Here is an 18,729-nt window from a genome sequence, read left to right as displayed (position 1 = left end):
GAATGTGGGTGGGTTTATAACTACTTTGACTATAGACTAAGGAGAAATGATGCTATGTGATTTCTGAGACCAAGTCATAAAAGATGAAACGGCATTTACCTTGCACATGAGAACACTTACACTCGGAGTCCTGAGTTCTAACTTAAGAAGTTCAACTACCCAAAGCTACCAAGGTGTGAGGAAGCTAAGCCACATGAACATGCCCCAGTTGATAATCAAGCTGAGCTCCCAGTCAACAGCTAGCTTTCAACTGCCAGACATGAGAATGAGCGCTACTGGACATTCAGCCCAGTTGAATCTTCACATGACCATATAGTTCTGGACCACATTTGACAATGACTGCATGAGTGGCTCCAGGTAGGATCTTCCCCAAATTACTGGAAACAAAATCCTGAGAAGAATAAAATGAATGTAGATTTTTGTATGGATTTGCTATCTAGCAAGAGTAGCAGATTTTGTTACCTGGACATGGGTTTTACCAGCACCGGTGAGCCTCATGGTGACTGTCAGTGAAGACTTGAAGGAGAGTGAATGGAATAGTATTGGGAGCTAGAAGATGGAAGATCTTTGATATATAGTGGTAGAAAATTTGGGAAAACTGTCACCTGCAGAAAATAGAAATGTATCTAGTGAACTAATTGATCTGGCTAGGGGTATTTCTGAGCTAAATGTTGAAAGTGACAACTAATTCCTTTTAGCTGCATAAGATAAAGAGATAGGAGCTAAAGAAGAAATTATTCCATTTTTAAGCAGAATGTAGGACAAATAAAAGTGGCTCCTGATTTGTGAGTTTCAAAGATAAAATTTTTTCTCATCCCCAGTTTCTTCCTGAAGAAGACACTCAAAAAGTGAGACAGAGCCTCTAGGCAAAGATCAAATCCAGGGTGCTGTCAGAAAATGTGGTCTCAAACACTATGAAGCAAAATGTATGGCTGTAGAACCCTTTCTTAAGAATTGAATTATTTGAGGTGATTTCTCATAGACCCTTTCAAAAAGCCTTTTATGGGTTTTCAGGATATGCCTATTAATTTTCAATTAATAATAGCTCTTCTAAGAATCTTAAAGGAATGGGTCCCCAATAGTCTCAAAAGGAACCCAAGGTAGCAGTCTATTCTGAGGTCAGCTTTCCGTTTTTGCATAGGGACACACTGTTTAAGATTGAATATTTTAAGCAAAAATCAAGGTATCGTATCACTATATAAAGCCAAAATCATGCCAAGTTACAGGTGAGATATATTTTTAAGAGGTTTCCCCAACAGATTCTAAAATACAACTTTTTTTATGGGAAGTATATACATGGCTATTGTGCTTTTGCCTGATCAAAGGCTCCTACAAAGGTATGTTTGTGGAGTCCTTAAGATGCAAGGACAACTACTGTTGTAGCAGGCATCAGGCATGCATTGGGATCCCCACTAGAGGCTGCTAACCTGTTAGCCATACACTGCATATATTCTCAGGCAGTCTGATTTCAGGGAACAGACAGAAGGATTTCGAGTTTGAAGAGAGCAGGCTGTGTTGCAGTAGTGGCAGCTTTCAGAGTCAAAGATGGTGAAGATTAAAAGGAATTTTATGGACTTGGCATTAGGAGGTACACATGATCTCAGTCCTGCCAGAGCTTCACATCTGTGACGAAATACTTGACAGCATCGAGTAGTGCACTTGATAATGGGGAGAGTTGCTGGGACTCGTAAATCCACTTCCCCACCATGCATCAACAGGAAGGAGAAGAGTTCTCTGGAAATGTGTTAATAGAGAGTCTTTTGCAATGAGCCATATGACAAGGTGTTATTGAACAGTTTGGAAAATCGGATTCAGTCAAAGCATGTTATTACAAGAGCAACATACAGCAAGGCATTATTAGAGAAGCTTTAGAATTCATGGGAGATCTAAATTCTCCTTGTTAGCAAGGCTTTATTCAAGAAGAAAAGAAAGGAGGGGTAACAAATGCTGTCTTTGTGGCACTCAACCAAATGGCAGAGTTGAACCGGAGGCCTTAGTTGAAACGTGGGGAGTTGCAGTTGATGATGCTGGTTCATTAGCCTTCCTAGTAAGTCGACTGTCCTGCAAGTAAGGTCCCATAGAGTGGCTTACAATCTCCAGCTCTGATCAGAAATCCAGACAAAAATGGGAACCCTGGTGAGAGACTCCATTAATTTAGTTTTAGCGTATGACACCTGAGTTCAGAGAGAGAACAGCTGGGATCATCCAGGCACAAACCACCTCTAACTACCCATTTGTATGGTGCTTATTCAATGCATAGTGTTGCCTGGTGAAAGAAAAGTATCTTCCTTTCCATTTTTGAAAAAAAAACTTGGGTATAGAAAAGATGGGTATTTTTTAGCAAACAACATTTTCCATGGGAGACTTTCCTTAGCCATGTAGAAATTAAGATCAGAAAGCAAGGAGGAAGCAAGGAGGTGAGTCATCCCTGCAAGCAAAATTGCCCAATAAGTATTCTGGCTCCTTCTGTAGGAGGCAGGGATCATGCATGCAGGGCCTGAAAAGAACAGAAGCTGATGCTTTTTCCTGTATGTAGGAGTCATTAACTTAGAAGTAAGCCTTGATCCTGAGTGCAAATGATGATAGAAGGCACTGGTGAGAATTTTATTTTTTTCAGGCCCATATTTTATAATGCTGTGATCTGCAAGCTAGGGACAGCTGCATGGCCCCTAGAGAGCCACATGCCACAGAGGTGTTTGCTGGTGCAGGGAGACCCTGCTCAATTGGTCTGGGGCAGTGGCACAACTGGCATGGGTGACGAGCATTGTGGAGGTGAGTGTGAGAAACTTCTCCAGTATCTCAGTGACAGGGCTGAGCCAGAAAGAAATGCCTCCAGTGCCAGTTCAAACCCTCAAAGAGAAAAAGAAGTTGTTTGGTGCTCAAAGGAAGAGTTGGAGGCTTGGGTGTTAAAAAGTAAATTCCCTCTTGTTTTCTCAGCCATACCTTAAGAAGAGGATTTTTATGGAAGGTGAGAAAGAGGCTGCATTTTCGCCTCAGGGAAGGCTGTATAGATGCTGCCACATACCACCTAGATGTCTTTTAGAATCAAGGTAGGCACTCCCCTTATTGGCTGGGATCTGGATGCTGAAGAGTCACAGCTGCGTCCTCCTTCAGGCATTGACCTTGGCTCAAGGAAGCTGCCTCACCCAAGGTTATGCCCTCTTCCTGTGACACAGCACAGATCCAATGCCTGGGCAATGCAGGATACAAAGGCTTGCCCCCCTTGCCTTGATTTGGGACATATCTAAAGGGCCACTCCACCTTCAGAGATCCTCATGGGATTCACTGAGGCCATGAAGCTATTCCTGTAATTACATCGTGGGTCAACTTCTCACATGTCTTGGATTCTCACTAATTCCCTTAACAAGTTAATTTAAATATTTGTTCGTAACTTGATGTTAAGACACTTTATCAGATTCTGTGAGAATCAAAATTATGATCTGGTTGGTCTCTGCCTTCAGGGAGATTTTAACTTACAGAAATGATAAATGACTATAATAAAATGTAATACAAGGCTGTGTGGCCTAAGTGTAAGGTGCTAAGGCATTCATTCAGCACACCTACCATGGGCTTTGTGTAGCAGTGTGAGGGTAAGTAAAATAGCCCCTGTTGTTAAGGGTTTCAGTGTGTTCAAGGGAAGGGAAATCCATTATTGACAGGAGTTTCTTCACGGAGCCTCAATTTGTTTATTTAGGTTCCCCCCACACACAATTTTGAGTTGGATCATAAAAAGTAATTAAGCATTTCATGGAGGGTTGAGGTGTGATGGAGTGGGAGGAAAATTCTAGGTCGAAGTAGTAACATGAAGGCAGCAAATGGAAGACCCTTTTCTCACAGTAGTTTCTGATAGGATCTTTCAATGTGTAGCTGTTAATAGAATGTTTACCGTGCAACTGGGGTCCTAAGTGGGGGAGAGGCCTGAAAACAAAGATAAGGAATAATGCCTTTGTTTAGTATAAAGCATAAAGATTTTTTCTAGCTTATCTCCTATATTTATTTATAACTTCATTGTCTATCTCACAGTCTCTCTATCTCATATCCTTTCATTGTTTATTGATGGTGATATCACAGTCCCTATTCTTCACATCCTCATTTTTTGACTTTCACTTTCATTCCACCTCATGTGCCTTCATCCTGGACCATGTTTGTCATCTCTTTTCCAGAAACAATACACTGCTGTTTTAAACCACTTAGTTTTGAGGTGGTGTGATACACAACAGGAGACAACCCATATATCCTTTGGACTCTTTCACAATAGCCTCACTCACAGGTGGCCTGGAGAAAGGGCAGAGGGTGCAGTCTTCCCAATTGGCAGAGGTTTGGGTGGTGTGGATCATCATCTATTTCGCGTCAAAAGACAAGTATGTTGGGGCGCCTGGTGGCTCAGTCGGTTAAGCGTCCAACTTTGGCTCAGGTCATGATCTCGCGGTCCGTGAGTTCGAGCCCAGCGTCGGGCTCTGTGCTGACAGCCCAGAGCCTGGAGCCTGCTTCAGATTCTGTGTCTCCCTCTCTCTCTGACCCTCCCCCGTTCATGCTCTGTCTCTCTCTGTCTCAAAAATAAACGTTAAAAAAAATTAAAAAAAAAAAGACAAGTATGTTGATATAAGATTAAATATATATGGGGCGCCTGAGTGGCTTAGTCGGTTGAGTGTCCAACTTCGGCCCAGGTCATGATCTCACAGTTTGTGAGTTCAAGCCCCACGTGGGCCTCTGTGCTGACAGCTCAGAGCCTGGAGCCTGCTTCAGATTTTGTGTCTCCCTTTCTCTCTGCCCCTTCCCTGCTCGCTCCCTCCTTCTCTCAAAAATAAATACACAATTAAAATTTTTTTAAAGAAGATTAGATATATAGACTCAATAACAGTGACAAATGTTTGGGCTTGTTGGTCAAGGGCTTGGAAGGAGAAATGTTAAAAAAATGAGACAGGGGGGTCTGGGGAAGGAACATGCGAATTGACATGTCACCATGGGTGTGAAATATGATAACTCTGATCCACCTAAACATGTAGCCTGGAGAGAATCTACTATTGAAGGTTATAGAAACAATCTTATAGAATAACTTAGCTAGTTGATACTAGTCAGTCTTTGTCAAAAGCCACCCCAATGTTGTACAAAGGGCTTATATGGGAGAAGCTATGTAGGCTGCGTATGGGCCCAACAACGTGAATTACCACTCACCAAGGTGGACCTAGTACTGCTGTTGCCAATTACCTAACCTGAGAGCAGTGATACTAATACTAATAGAGCACCCTCTAGTAGAGCACCATCCCTTGAGGGGACCAACTAGCCAAAGTTGATTACATTGTGGCCATTCCATCTTGGAAGGCAGAAATTTATTTTGAGTAGAGTTCTCTATGTGATCGCCTTTTCTGCCCATTAGGCACACGGGCAGCACCATTACTCAAGGGCAATAGAATTTTTGATTTACCAACATGTGATCCTACATAGATTACATTGGAACAAGCAGTGCACTTTATGACATATAAGACGTGACAATAGGCACCTGACAATGAGATTCACTGGTCCTATCACATATCCTATCACTTGATTCTGCCAGCCTGATGGAGTGATGGAATGGCTTTTTTAAGGTACATCTAAGGTGGCAACTTGGAAATTATACTCTACAAGGATATGGTGCCCATCTTTATTCTCCAGAATAAAGAGCACACCCTAAATCATCAACCATCAACCATACATTGATCTGGGAACTAGGGAGAAGGGACTCCACTTATTATCACTCCCAGTGACCCATTTGGAAAATCTGTACTTTCTATCCCCACAACTCTAGGTTCTGTAAGTCTAGTGGTTGTGATTCTCAGAGGGAGGATGGTTCTGCAGGAGCCCCAGTAAACTTTAGCTATGACTGCCACGAGGTTACTTGAGGTTCTTTGTGCCAGGGATCCAGTAGGCCAAAGAAAAGATCCACATCCTGGCAAGAGTAATTGTCTCTGATCATCAGAAGAGGGTAGGGCTGCTTTTATGTAATAGAAACGGAGAAAAATGCACTTGACACCCAGGTGATGTGCTAGAGAAAGGGTAGGGTAGAAGGGGGTTCTTGGTATTCCCTAGACTAACTTTTCTGGTAAACAGACATGTGCAGAAGCCACATCCTAAGAAGGTTCTCAGGGCCTGGGGTGAGCCTGGGTCATCCCACCAAGTAAGTGAATGAGACAAACTGATGTGATAGTTGAAAGTAAGCAGAATCTAACAGATGGTTTAATAGATGAGGGAGACTACAAATATCAGATGCATCCTGGAGAATATCTGCAAGGGGCACCTTAAACTTGTCCCATTAAACTCCTCATAATGTTTTCCTAGGAAAGGATATCAGTATTAATCCTGGAGTTGTTCCCTTTGTGGAGAAATATGCTATATGAAGCAAGTAGAACTGAATGGTATACAGATGGATTATAGTGGATGCATTTGGACACTGCCCAGATTCTCCTTCATGGTCAAGGCTTCATGGTCTCAGATACTAGTAGTGTTTGCTAATAATCCACAGTTACCTGCAACTCTGGGATTTGCCCTTATGTGAAGGAAGTTGCCTTGAGCAAGTCTATGCACCTGTCCCCAGCTGCAGCTGTATCCAATGATTGTAGGGTATGTTTGCTAATGTGGGACATCTTTGTAGGATCATCTCAGCCTTGAGAGACCTCTGTGGGGTTGACTGAAGCTACTATTTCAACTGAATCTCATTTTAACTTCTCTCTCTGCCTGGTCTTGTGTTCCTTGCTTCTTCACATATACTGATTCTAAGAGCACTTCCAGTAAACCTCCTGCATGCAAATCCTGGGGAGACTACAGGCAACAGTGGGGTAAATTCATAAACCTAAATGGCTGGGAAGGGGAAATCCTGAGGCTTTCTTTATTCTGATAACCTCCTTAAGGGGTTTTGTTTATATAATGCTGAGTGTAGGAGACAGTTAAACTCCACATAAAATAAGAATTCAGAATTCACAGGGAGCAAGTTCATAAGGAGGGAACAAAAACTACATGAAGGAGTTTTATTTTATTTTTTTTAAGTTTTTTTAAACGTTTATTTATTTTTGAGACAGACACAGGGCATGAACGGGGGAGGGGCAGAAAGAGAGGGAGACACAGAATCAGTAGCAGGCTCCAGGCTCTGAGCCATCAGCCCAGAGCCTGACGCGGGGCTCAAACTCACGGACCGTGAGATTGTGACCTGAGCTGAAGTCGGACACTTAACCGACTGAGCCACCCAGGCGGCCCATGAAGGAGTTTTAAAAAAAAGAAAAAATCAAAAAAGAAAAGAAGAAACTTGATAAACATGAGAGGGAAAGATTTCTTGTTGAAACCAGTGAAGGGACTGAATTTTGCATCCAGGTTGATGAGAGGAGGTAGGCGTATATAGATACAGGAGTCAGACAGAGTCTATACTCCTGCCCTGACCCTGGGACTTCTAAGAGGTCGTTAAAATTGGGGCTTTGAGGGGAAGAAAAATACATGGCAAATAAGTAAATTACAAAATACATTTGGTGTCTCAAGTAGTATTTTTCTGGAGTTGTGTTTTCTTTTTTTACACTCGTATCTCTTCCTTCCTAAATATGTTCCTTTGTATTCAGTTATTTTCTGTTGTCACTGATTAATCAGCAGTTTTATTATAAACCTAGGGGTTATCTTTGACTTGCTTTCTCTCAAAGGCAACATCAATACCTCTGGAAATTTTATTGGCTCTGCCTTCAAAATATATTCAGAATTTAGGAAGTTCTTCAGGCAAAAGGAATATAAGACCAACCATAAAACTTGGATCTACATCAAGAAATGAAGGGCATTGGAAATGGAATCAAGCAAGGTAACATAAAATTAATTTTTATTATTTTAATTGCTTCAAAAGATAACTGGATGTCTAAAGCAAAAATAATGGTAACTATTATATATTTATCCAAAATGTGAATGTAAAATATATGACAACAACAGCAGATGGAAGGGAGGAATTGGATGGATAGTATGTTAAGGTCTTTCTACTACATATGAAATTATCGATACATTATTTTAAGGTAGATCATGACTAACTAAATTGTATATTTAAAAACCTACAGCAACTACCAGAAGTTGTATAAAAAGACATATATTTCTATAGTAGAAATAAAGTAAAATTAAAAAAAAATACTCAGTGAATTCAACAGTAGGCAGAAAAAGAGGACAAACGAGATGAAGAACAGATAAAACATTAGAAAACAGCAAGAAAGGGGCACCTGGGTGGCTCAGTTGGTTAAGTAGCCAACTTAGGCTCAGGTCATGATCTCACAGTTTGTGAGTTTGAGTCCCACATTGGGCTCTGTGCTGACAGGCTCAGAGCCTGGAGCCTGCTTTGGATTCTGTGTCTCCCTCTCTCTCTGCCCTTCCCCTGCTCATGGTCTGTCTCTCATTCTCTCAAAAATAAATAAACATTTAAAAAATTAAAAAAAAACAGCAAGATGATAGAGTTTGACCTACCCATAGACTAATTATGTTAAATATAAATAGTATAAACACACTAAAAGGCTCAGGTTGTCAAATTGGATAAGAAAGCAAGACCAAACTATATGCTTCTACAAAAAAGCCATTTTAAATGTAGGACATAAATAATTTCAATATAGATATGTCAGTCTCTCCTTCTCTCCCTACCCCTCCCTGCTCCCTACTTCTTTCTCTCAAAAATAAACTGTAAAAAAAAAAGTAGATATGGAAAAAGAGGACAGTGATTTTTGTATATTATAAACATCCAAAATAGTGCCTAGCGTATAATATGCACTAAATAATTCGAGGGGTTAAAGGGAGGAAGGAGACAAGGGAGGGGGAAATGGGAGGGAGAAGGGAAAAAATCAAGGGGAAAATAAATCTTTTATAATTTCATTTTGCTAATATTTAAGAAGAGATGTTATGTTTGAAGTTTTGGTGCAGTAAACTCCAAACTACTTGTTACAGAATATATAATTGCTCTAAAATATTGTGCCAAACCTTCTCTCTATTTTTTTTAAGAAAGTAAATTTTATTCACAGGTGAGCCATAAAGGTACAAACATATTTTTTTCTCTCAATGCTTGTTTATTTCTATGGTAAAGACTTTAGAAGTCTACTTACTGTAATTTTCATATTTCTTCCCATATCTCTACATGATTTGTAGATTTTTCTGGTTCTTTTTAAAAAAATTTTTTTTTATTAGTTTTCTTTATTTTGAGAGGCAGAGAGAGACAGACCATGTGTGGGGGAGGGGCAGAGAGAGAGGGAAACACAGAATCAGAAGCAGGCTCCAGTCTCTGAGCTGTCCACACAGAGCCTGATGCGGGGCCCGAACTCACAAACCGCGAGATCATGACCTGAGCTGAAATTGGATGCTCAACCAACTGAGCCACCCAGGCGCCCCAGATTTTTCTCGTTCTTAAGTATGGTGTTTTTGTGAGTAAACATGGGATTCATACTAAGGGCAGGAGTTGGCTATGTGTATGTCTATCTACATGCCTTGGAAATAACATTTTAATGTGCATATGTATATTTAGTCACAGGGGGATCTACATTAATTTGTATGTCTCAAAAAAGTTTGAAATATTCACTGATTGTGTTCATGTTGCAATTTAGAGGTTAAGAATGTGAGCCTTGGAATCAAACTCCCTGACTGTGATGACATTCATTTGAATGTATGACTTACTGTTCTGAGCTTCTGTTTCTGGTATAAAATGGGGATGCTAATACTGACCCCATTGGTTCTTTGTGTGTACAAAAAGAATTAATACATATATAAGACTTAGCAGCATATATAAAATTTAGTATTCAAATGACAATTATCATAATCAATATTTGTAAAATCCTATTTTTAAATAAGTTATTTAAAATTTGAAATAGTTGGTCTTTACAATGTTACCGTAGTGCATAAATTCCCAGACTACATAAGAGAGGACACAGAAAGTCAATAAATACAAATAAATTTCATTGTATATCTGGGTTGACTATATAAAACTGTCCTGTTCATTCACTTACTCATTCACTGAACTAACAATTTTTAGCACCTTCGTTTTGGTAGGTGTGTATCAATGATAATTTTCTTCAGAAAAGTAGATTCTGGGTTATGAAATCCTCTTGCACAGAAGCTCTATGAGTGATACCAAGACATTCTCCTTCACAGAGCTCATTCTCTAACCTGTCAGGGCCTTCTAGCATTGGAAATAGTTCCATGGCGTTAGCAAGGCCTATATTCAAGTCTATTTCTCAGATTCAGGCTGATTGACCCTGATTGGTCCACATAAGACAAACTAGTTTCAATTTCTCTCCAAACGTAAATGTTCCCAAAGAACATCTTTTTTATTGACATCAAGGAGGTGTTAGGCAAGGGCCAGTAATAACAGATTGCTACTCAAAATATTCTCTCTACCCCCCAAAAAAACCCTCAAAAATAAATTATCCTGGTAGTATAAAGCAATCTAGGTCCTGATGTTTACAGTTTTTCACAGTTTTTCACAGCTGAACTTGTGTTCTTGAAACTCCTCTGCAGTGTAAATGACAGATTCCATTTCTTGAGGTTTGTGCACAAAATGGTTTTAGTTGTTAAAATTAGTTGTTAAACCTAAGAAAAATGATTGACTTTGAGACCAGATTAGGTTTTTATTTCTTTAAAAGGGCCAGATTGGCAGTTTTTCATTGGCATCACTTTCCAGACAATAATAAACTAACATACTATTTAAGTCTGCCTCAAAGATGGAATGCTATATACAAGTATGTGTTTATCAGTGTGGGAAGGGATTTTGCTTATTCTAGGAGTCTAGAACCAGTTGAAACTACACTAGAATGTTGTTGGGATGCCCATCAGCATTTCATAATCTCTCAATTACTCTGCATTTTTCTGTCTACAGCATAGTACATTTTCATCTTTCAGATTGTGAAAATTAGACTCAGAATCACTTCACTGGCTCTGTAAGTAGTTAAACAAAGCTGCATTTAGCCTTTCATTATCTTTCAATTAACTATGATCCCTAGAACAATCTGGGCATGAGAATTTAAACTGTCAAATTTGCCTTCTGCGATGCTTTTCTTCCACAAATTAGTGTTTCTCAAAAGCCTCCCATAAAAATAATGACCCTGACATTCTAGACAAACGAAGTGGCTGTTTTTCTTGCAACAGTTCTCTTTGAGCTAGAAGATACAATTTTACATCTATAATTACATAAGAAGCTATTTCAAATACACTTCTAAAAACTGGCATCCTTTGTCCTTCAGAGGATGAAACCTAGGCTCTATTACTGAGGAATAGGCTCTGTATATTGAGGAACATATACTTTGTGAGTGATTTTTTTTAAAAATTCAGAGAAATTTGGTCAATGGCCAGATATAAGTGATGAATTTTTAGGCAGTTATTGAAATGTTTGCCTTTCAAAGCACTTCTTTGGAAAAAGAAGCCATGCCACTCAGAACCACCTATCAAAGCTCTTTTTATTATCTGCTGCCACAGCTATCATTGATAACATGTGAATAGAACTTCAGCTTTATATAACAGCTGGAAAATCAACAGATAGTGTTCATTCACCAGATGTTTTATGAATATCTGTGTGTGCAAAGCTCTGTACTGTCTTATATAGGTAGAAAATATGACACATTACTTCTGCAAGGAGTTTATAAGTAAATAAGGGAAAAGAGACATTGATGTAAGTAATTATGTCATAAGGAAGAAAGGTCCTCTTAAAGATCCATTTTATTTTAATGTAAAAAACAGAAGTATAATCCGGGGTAATGTTTAAGAGATTCACATAAGTGGGGTGCCTGGGTGGCTCACTTGGTTAAGTGTCTGACTTGATTTCAGCTCAGGTCATGGCCACACGGTTCCTGGGTTCCAGCCCCACATCAGGCTCTGCACTGATAGTGCAGAGCCTGCTTAGGATTCTCTCTCTCTGCCCCTACCCCGCTCATGTGCACTCCCTTCCCCCACAACCTCTCTAAACAAACAAACAAACAAACAAACAAACAAACAAACTTAAAAAGAGAGAGATACAGAGACTCAGATAAGAAGAATCCTTGGTCTTCTTCACTGTCATTTCACTGGGTCCCTTTCCCATATCCTGCTCTTCTCCCTATTGCCCCAAACCTCCTGCAAATAAATATGGGCGTAGAACCTTAAGATTTACTTTTCTCATGGTATATAATTCAGAATTTATACACAGCTACCTTGGCTGAGGCTTTTTCCACACTAAGTATAAAATAAATTCTATAATTCAAATATAAACCTTGGGCCTCATTCTTCTCAAAGTCTTGCATATATTTGGTGTCCTTTAATCTTAACAGCAGGACATCAGTAGAGATTGACTTATTAAAAGAGGCCATTGATATGTACACAGACTGTTACCTAATATTTCACATATCCCATTAGTTATAAGGCTGCCATTCGAAGCCTGTTTTCCAAAGGCTCTGCCCAAAGGAATTCTTTATTAGGCTTTATTGATAGTTTATAACAATAATTAGCAATCCCCAGTTATTCTAGAACAGCTAACTTTACCACAGAAGGGGCCCCTCTACTCTCCTAGGGATCCTAAAAAAGCACGTGAGCAAAGAGTTTAGAGCTACACAGTATCAGGAGGTAGTCACTACTTCACATCCTCAGAATTCTAGCTACCACACAATGAGTAATGATTGGGTGCCCTCTTCTTATTCATAAACTGGGAACACGGAGCTGATATTGGAGAAGCCAGTTATGTGTACAATTTGGATCCAAGCCCTAAATTCCAGTTCTACTTTTCTGTTATCTTTCTTTTTTCTTTTTCTCTTTTTTTTTTTTTTTTTTTTTGGTCCCATGGATTGTACCACTTCCCCCCAAGTAGTTAACTGACAAAGCACGCTTTTGCTTCCAACTCTGAGCCCCACCCCCACTTCAGATCTCATCTTTTCTCTTTTCCCATGTTCAGATGTCCCATTATTTCCTCCTCTTGATGCTTGACCATACTATAGGTATTTATAAAACAGACTGGGGTGGGGAATGGTGCTAACAGAGAAAGAATATTAAATGCTCTAGTACAAGTTGCTCTTTCAGACTTTATTTACTTTTCACATCCTATGTTTACTTCTGACTGTGAAGGGCAACCATGTCCTTAGTGTATCAGTTAACCAAAAACAATACATCAAAGCTCTAGCCATGTACCAGGAACTGTCTAACATATCATCTCTTTAATGTCTAGAGAAAACATCCACAGATTCTTTTCCCACACTTAAACATGCAGACACCCTTCTCCCTTGATATATTGCTCTGATCTTTGTAGTCTTATACTTTTCAACACAGAATTGTCTGCTTAAGAAAAGAAAATGCTAGGACGCCTGGGTGGCACAGTCGGTTGAGCGTCCAACTTCAGCTCAGGTCAGGATCTTGTAGTTCGTGAGTTCAAGCCCCATGTCGGGTTCTGTGCTGAAAGTTTGGAACCTGGAGCCTGCTTCGGATTCTGTGTCTTCCTCACTCTGCCCCTCCCCGACTTGCTCTCTGTCTCTGTCTCTCAAAAATGAATAAACATTAAAAAAAAAAAGAAAGAAAATGAAAAAAAATAAATTTCAAGTACGCTTGAATTTTCATAAAATATAAATATTTGTAAAATACCCAGCTATTAGCTATGCTAATACTTTTTATGGATTCATACAACAATGTTTTCTTCAAAGTATCCTGAAGAACACTAGTGAATAAGATCTTAAATTCTCACATGAGCATTAAAGGAATACATATTTTCAAAGCAGGAACTGGTGGGGTACTGATGGGGTACCAACTAGCTGGCTCAGTTGATAGAGTGCATGACTTTTGATCTCAGAGTTGTGAGTTCAAGCCCCTCATTGGGTGTAGGGATTACTTAAAAATAAAATCTTAAAAAAAAATCAAGAACTGGTGAAAGACTATTTGTTTCCATAAAATTCCAAGTCCCAGCAAATTATGTAAATAATACCAAAGCGTTCATAATAAAAAAAAAATTCTTATTCAACATATTTTCACTAAGGAAAAAAACCTAAATAACAAGTAGAATAACAATAGCATCATGCCTCATTTACCTCCAAAGTTAAAATTGTACATGACTCCCTATTAGCTAGTAATTTATTTTCAATTCAATTGTGTTCTTGTTGTAGACTTCATTACACTGTAAGATTCTTCATTCCACTGAATCCAGAGGTTTTCCAAAATTCTACACTAAACAGTAAAATAAAAATCAAAATTGAGAAGAGCTGCATTTGCTTCTTGTAATTTTCACTCCATTTTTCAGGTCAATTTTGTTTTTAAATAAATAAGGGTAGATTCCTCTAATAACAGTGTTGGTAATGACTTCTCCAAGAGAAAAATAAGGCTGTTTGAGTTATTGGGAATGGGTCTAAGTTCTCTAAATCCTTTAGTTCTTATTCTTTTGAAATACTGCTTCTAATGAATTGAGTTATTTCACATTGAAAACTCTGGTTGTGTTGTAACATAAATGCCATTGGCAGTTATCTGTGAAATGTTTTGAAGAATAGAGTTGGCCTTTACTCCTTAAAGAAGTATTTCTTCAGGATTCAAAAAAGCCAAACTTAGGGTTTCCCACATCCTTTTACCATCTCTTAGATTTGACTCACTAAACTTTCTGCCAAGATTCATTCAGGAAGTTTGAGAAGAAATAGGAAGTTTGAGAAGAGAAGGGTGAGGAACAAAGAAGTCAGTGAAAACACAGGTGCTTCAGCATAGGACAGTCCTTTTCAACCATCTTAAAAGAATGTGCCAATGATATTTCTACTATCAATATTTCCTTAAGTTACAATATTATAATTATCTATAGGGCAAAAACAGAGTTCATGGGGTTCTATTAATTCAGTCTTCAGTACCATTCCAACATTGGTACTTAATAGATGCTTGTAGATCATATCTGCTATAACTCAGTGGAGTCAAACATCATGAATTAGGAGAATAACAAACAAATTCCATTTGACTTTTTTTTTTACATAAATAGAAATTGAATTACAGATGTTTTGTGTGAGGCATGGTTTTTCACATGGACTCCACATCTCCCATTTTAAGATGTCCCCATCTTAAAGCCAAATGTGCTTAAAAATATTTTTGCCTAATCTTTTGGTAATTCCTTCCATAGAACCCCTCTATCAGTGGGGTGGGATGCCAACCCATCTCCTTCTATGACCACTCTCCATCTTTTATTTATTTATTTATTTATTTATTTATTTATTTATTTATTTTCAATATATGAAGTTTATTGTCAAATTGGTTTCCATACAACACCCAGTGTTCATCCTATCTTCTCTTTAAATTGTCATTGTTGTGTCGAGAGAATGCAGTTAGTAATCCTAATGAATTTAATGTCTTTGAACTCTTCATAGTCTTGCCCATACAAAACATAATTACATACAGTGTTCTACCTGGGTTGTGGGCTTGATCTCCACAGTGAGATGGGAAGTGATTTAAAAGCAGAGCCTATGTCTTTCATTTTATCATTCCCTCGGTGCTTGCCCCATTGTTTGACACATGGGGAGACAAATAATGTCTTCTAAGTTTCCCATATCCTGTGGAACTCAGACCTCTCTAGCATGGTGCCCTCCTGTGTTCTGCCACTAGAGAGATCTCACCCCTGAGATGTTCTTTTCTTACTTCCTTACTTGTTTGTTTCCTTGTAGCATGGTGAAATATCCTGTCCTTAGAGCCCAACTTGACAAGTAATTTTTCTAACAATAATTATTTATGGTTATGTTTTTGTTTTGTTTTGTTTTTTGTCTGTTCTGTTTTGTTTTGTTTTTTTAGCAATGGCCAAGTAAAGATAAGGCCCTACCTCTTCAAACTGATGATGAACAAGGATCATGGTAAATCAGTATCTGAAAATCTGGAGACCTGTGGGGTTTTCAAATCCCTAAAATTACATAAAGTAGGTGGCCAAGTACTCCAGTTGGGAATCAGGCTAGGTTTAGTCGCCACATCCTGATCATTCAGCATGTTGTTTGTTCTAGTTATTTCCTTTTGTTTCAGGGAAAGCTGTTATAGCAAATGTTGATCATGAATGAAAAAGGCCACACTGATTTTCAAAAGTATAAAGTACAATGTAGAAAAGAGAAAGAACAGGTGAAACGTTGTTTTAAAAAAAATGGAGCTACTATGTTTGACAGACTTAAAGATAGAAAACAGAACTCTGGAAATAGCATAGGAGACATACAGAAAAAAGGCCCCAGAAAAGAGCTTCAATGAACTAAGCAAATCAAAAAGAGAAATAACTAGAAATGAGTTGACAATAATGGAGAAAACTTGAATTTTTTAAGAACATTGTAACTCAGACATTAGTCACACTACAAATTAATGTTAACCTCATGATTTCGAAAACATGATGTCAAGTGTGTGAGTAGAAAAGCAGGGGGAGTTAGAGTGAGGGAAATAACTTTTTAAAAGTTGATTATCTTCTTGTCATGTTTGTATTCATGGTAAAAGTACCATCTTTAAGGGTCTCTGGAAGAAGACGGATTTTAAAAAAATTATTTTTTTAAATATTGAATTAGGTAAGTGTTGTTTCTTGAAAAATTTTACATTCCATCCAAGAGAACAGAGTTAGAACGCAGGCTTCTTGACAGTAGCTTATGGAAGGGGTAGGACTGATTTGTGATTTGCAATTATTGGTCTATTGAATTGTTTTTTATGGTTTTGTGAAAAGTCTAGTTTCCTAATTAAAAACAATTTTTTTAAGTTTATTTGTTTTGAGAGAGAGAAAGAGAGAGTGCACACATGTGCACAAACGAGTGAGCATGTGAGCAGGAGCAGGGCAGAGAGAGAGAACGAGAGAGAGAGAGAGAGACAGAGAGACAGAGAGAGAGAGAGAGAGAGAGAGAGAATCCCAAGCAAGCTCCCAGCTGTCAGTGCAGAGCCTGAGGACGATGCGGGGCTCAATCTCAGGAACTGTGAGATCATGAGCTGAGCCAAAATCAAGTCTGACACTCAACCCACTGAGCCACCCAGGAGCCCCTAGTGTCTTAATTTTAACATTTAATTTCACCATATTCATTTCCTTGGTAAATCTAACTAAAGATTTATAGCAGTGTAATTAGTACTTAATAGAACAGGATCACTACTCATCAGACCTTAGTTCAGTTTGGTCCATTAGATCTTACTAGCTATATAAACTTGAGTAAATTATTTTCTGTGCATAATTTTCTCATCATTAAATGAAGTTACTAATAATTTCTCTCCCATGGGATTGTTGTAAGGATTCATTAAAGAAAACATGTAAAATACTAAGTATGAATGCTATAAAGCAAGTATTTGATTAATATTATTCTTTATTCCAGTGGTGATACGGGTACTAAATCTTAAACCATGATTTGTAGAAAATGTCTTAGGGGATATTTCAAAATCCAACCATTGGTGTAGGGAGTCATTATTTTCAGAGATTCTGTCTGTGGCATATATACATTTTAGAAATTCACTTTGAGCCTTTAACAAAAACATAGTAGATTTTCATAGATAAAAATATACATAGTAAAATGTTCACTGTCATTAAGGAATTTTCAAACTTTATAATATTTTGCTCATAATGTATTTCCAAGAACATTAGTTTTTTTGGATGTATCAGGGCTTACCATGGTTTTGGCCACTTTTCTCTTAAAATAATACTTTAATGCTCTGATGTCTGATCACCAGACTTATTGTTTCTCTCATACTAATTTTAACATTTTCACCAAATAAGCTGGTATAAATTCTTAATTCTTCCTCTTCAATTACCTTATTGTCAATATTAATTGTAAGTTAAATATGCAGAAAATGTAATGTTAGGGGGAAAGAGGTTGTTAGAATGAAGTGGTAAAAAAGAATATTAGACTGAGTTTTTACATATATGGATTCTAGTCTTGGCTTTGCCCATGAATAAACCATGTGCATTTGGCAAGTGTAACTATATATTGATATTAACAACCAATATTTACTCAGTCTTTAGTCTTTATGTGCCAGATACTCTTTCAGGCTTTTTATGTTTACTTGCTTTACTCCATTCTTATAGAAATGTATTGTCAAGAATTGTTAAGGGTCTGAGATTTTATACTACTTGGAAGCTAATGTGTTAGCCTGACACAATTACATGGCCATTGGCAGAAGATGTGAGCCTCCTGAGTCACAGATGCAGGCCTTTATTAATTATTAACATAAATATTAATAGCTAGGCTGTCAGCATCTGCATCGGTTCTCTGAGGTCCAGGCGATGCCTCCAGGTGATGGGTCGTAGTGTGGGAGAAGAATCCTGAAATAAGGGAACCCAAATCTTTTATAATGGGAAGGAAACATACCTCCAGAGGGAGTCATCTTTATTTTGTTGGATAGTAAACAAGCTTGCTCTTTGTCCTGAGGTAGACACCATAACCTTCAAGGCTGTTGTCTATACAAACATTTTTAAAGAGGTAGTCCAGAACATGGGGTGCCTGGGTGGCTCAGTCTGTTAAGCATCTGACTTCGGGTCAGGTCATGATCTCGCAGTTCGTGGGTTCGAGCCCCATGTCAGACTCTGTGCTGACAGTTCAGAGCGTAGAACCTGCTTCAGATTCTGTGTCTCCCTCTCTCTCTGCCCCTCCCCTGGTCATTCTCTTTCTCTCTGTCTCTCAAAAATAAATAAACGTTAAAAAAAAATGTAGTCCAGAACAAAGGTAGTCAGCGTGTCTGCTCAAAAGACAGCCAGAATCACAAGAAACCTATGGATAATTGTCTACCAATGCCCATGAGTAGATACTATAAAAGGTGACTTCGTAGATGCAGAAACAAAAGAACTGAGGGACTAAG

At 38.4% G+C, this 18,729-nt stretch overlaps 1 long non-coding RNA gene across 1 annotated transcript in view; it reads left to right on the top strand.

Annotated features, from left to right (window-relative positions):
- The first annotated feature begins 1,943 nt into the window (after positions 1-1,943).
- The window catches only part of LOC122240974, a 55,256-nt gene continuing 38,470 nt past the window's right edge, over positions 1,944-18,729 (top strand). Inside the window, exons 1-3 of the long non-coding RNA XR_006220835.1 lie at positions 1,944-2,047; positions 2,938-3,050; positions 7,659-7,810. This is a non-coding gene — a long non-coding RNA (uncharacterized LOC122240974). The remainder of the gene's footprint in view (positions 2,048-2,937; positions 3,051-7,658; positions 7,811-18,729) is intronic.

This window comes from Panthera tigris, chromosome C1, assembly GCF_018350195.1.
Source record: "Panthera tigris isolate Pti1 chromosome C1, P.tigris_Pti1_mat1.1, whole genome shotgun sequence".
In the NCBI taxonomy this organism is placed as follows: Eukaryota; Metazoa; Chordata; class Mammalia; order Carnivora; family Felidae; genus Panthera; species Panthera tigris.
The sequence above is the reverse complement of the archived record's forward strand: the minus strand, read 5'-3'. Positions and strand labels throughout refer to the sequence as shown.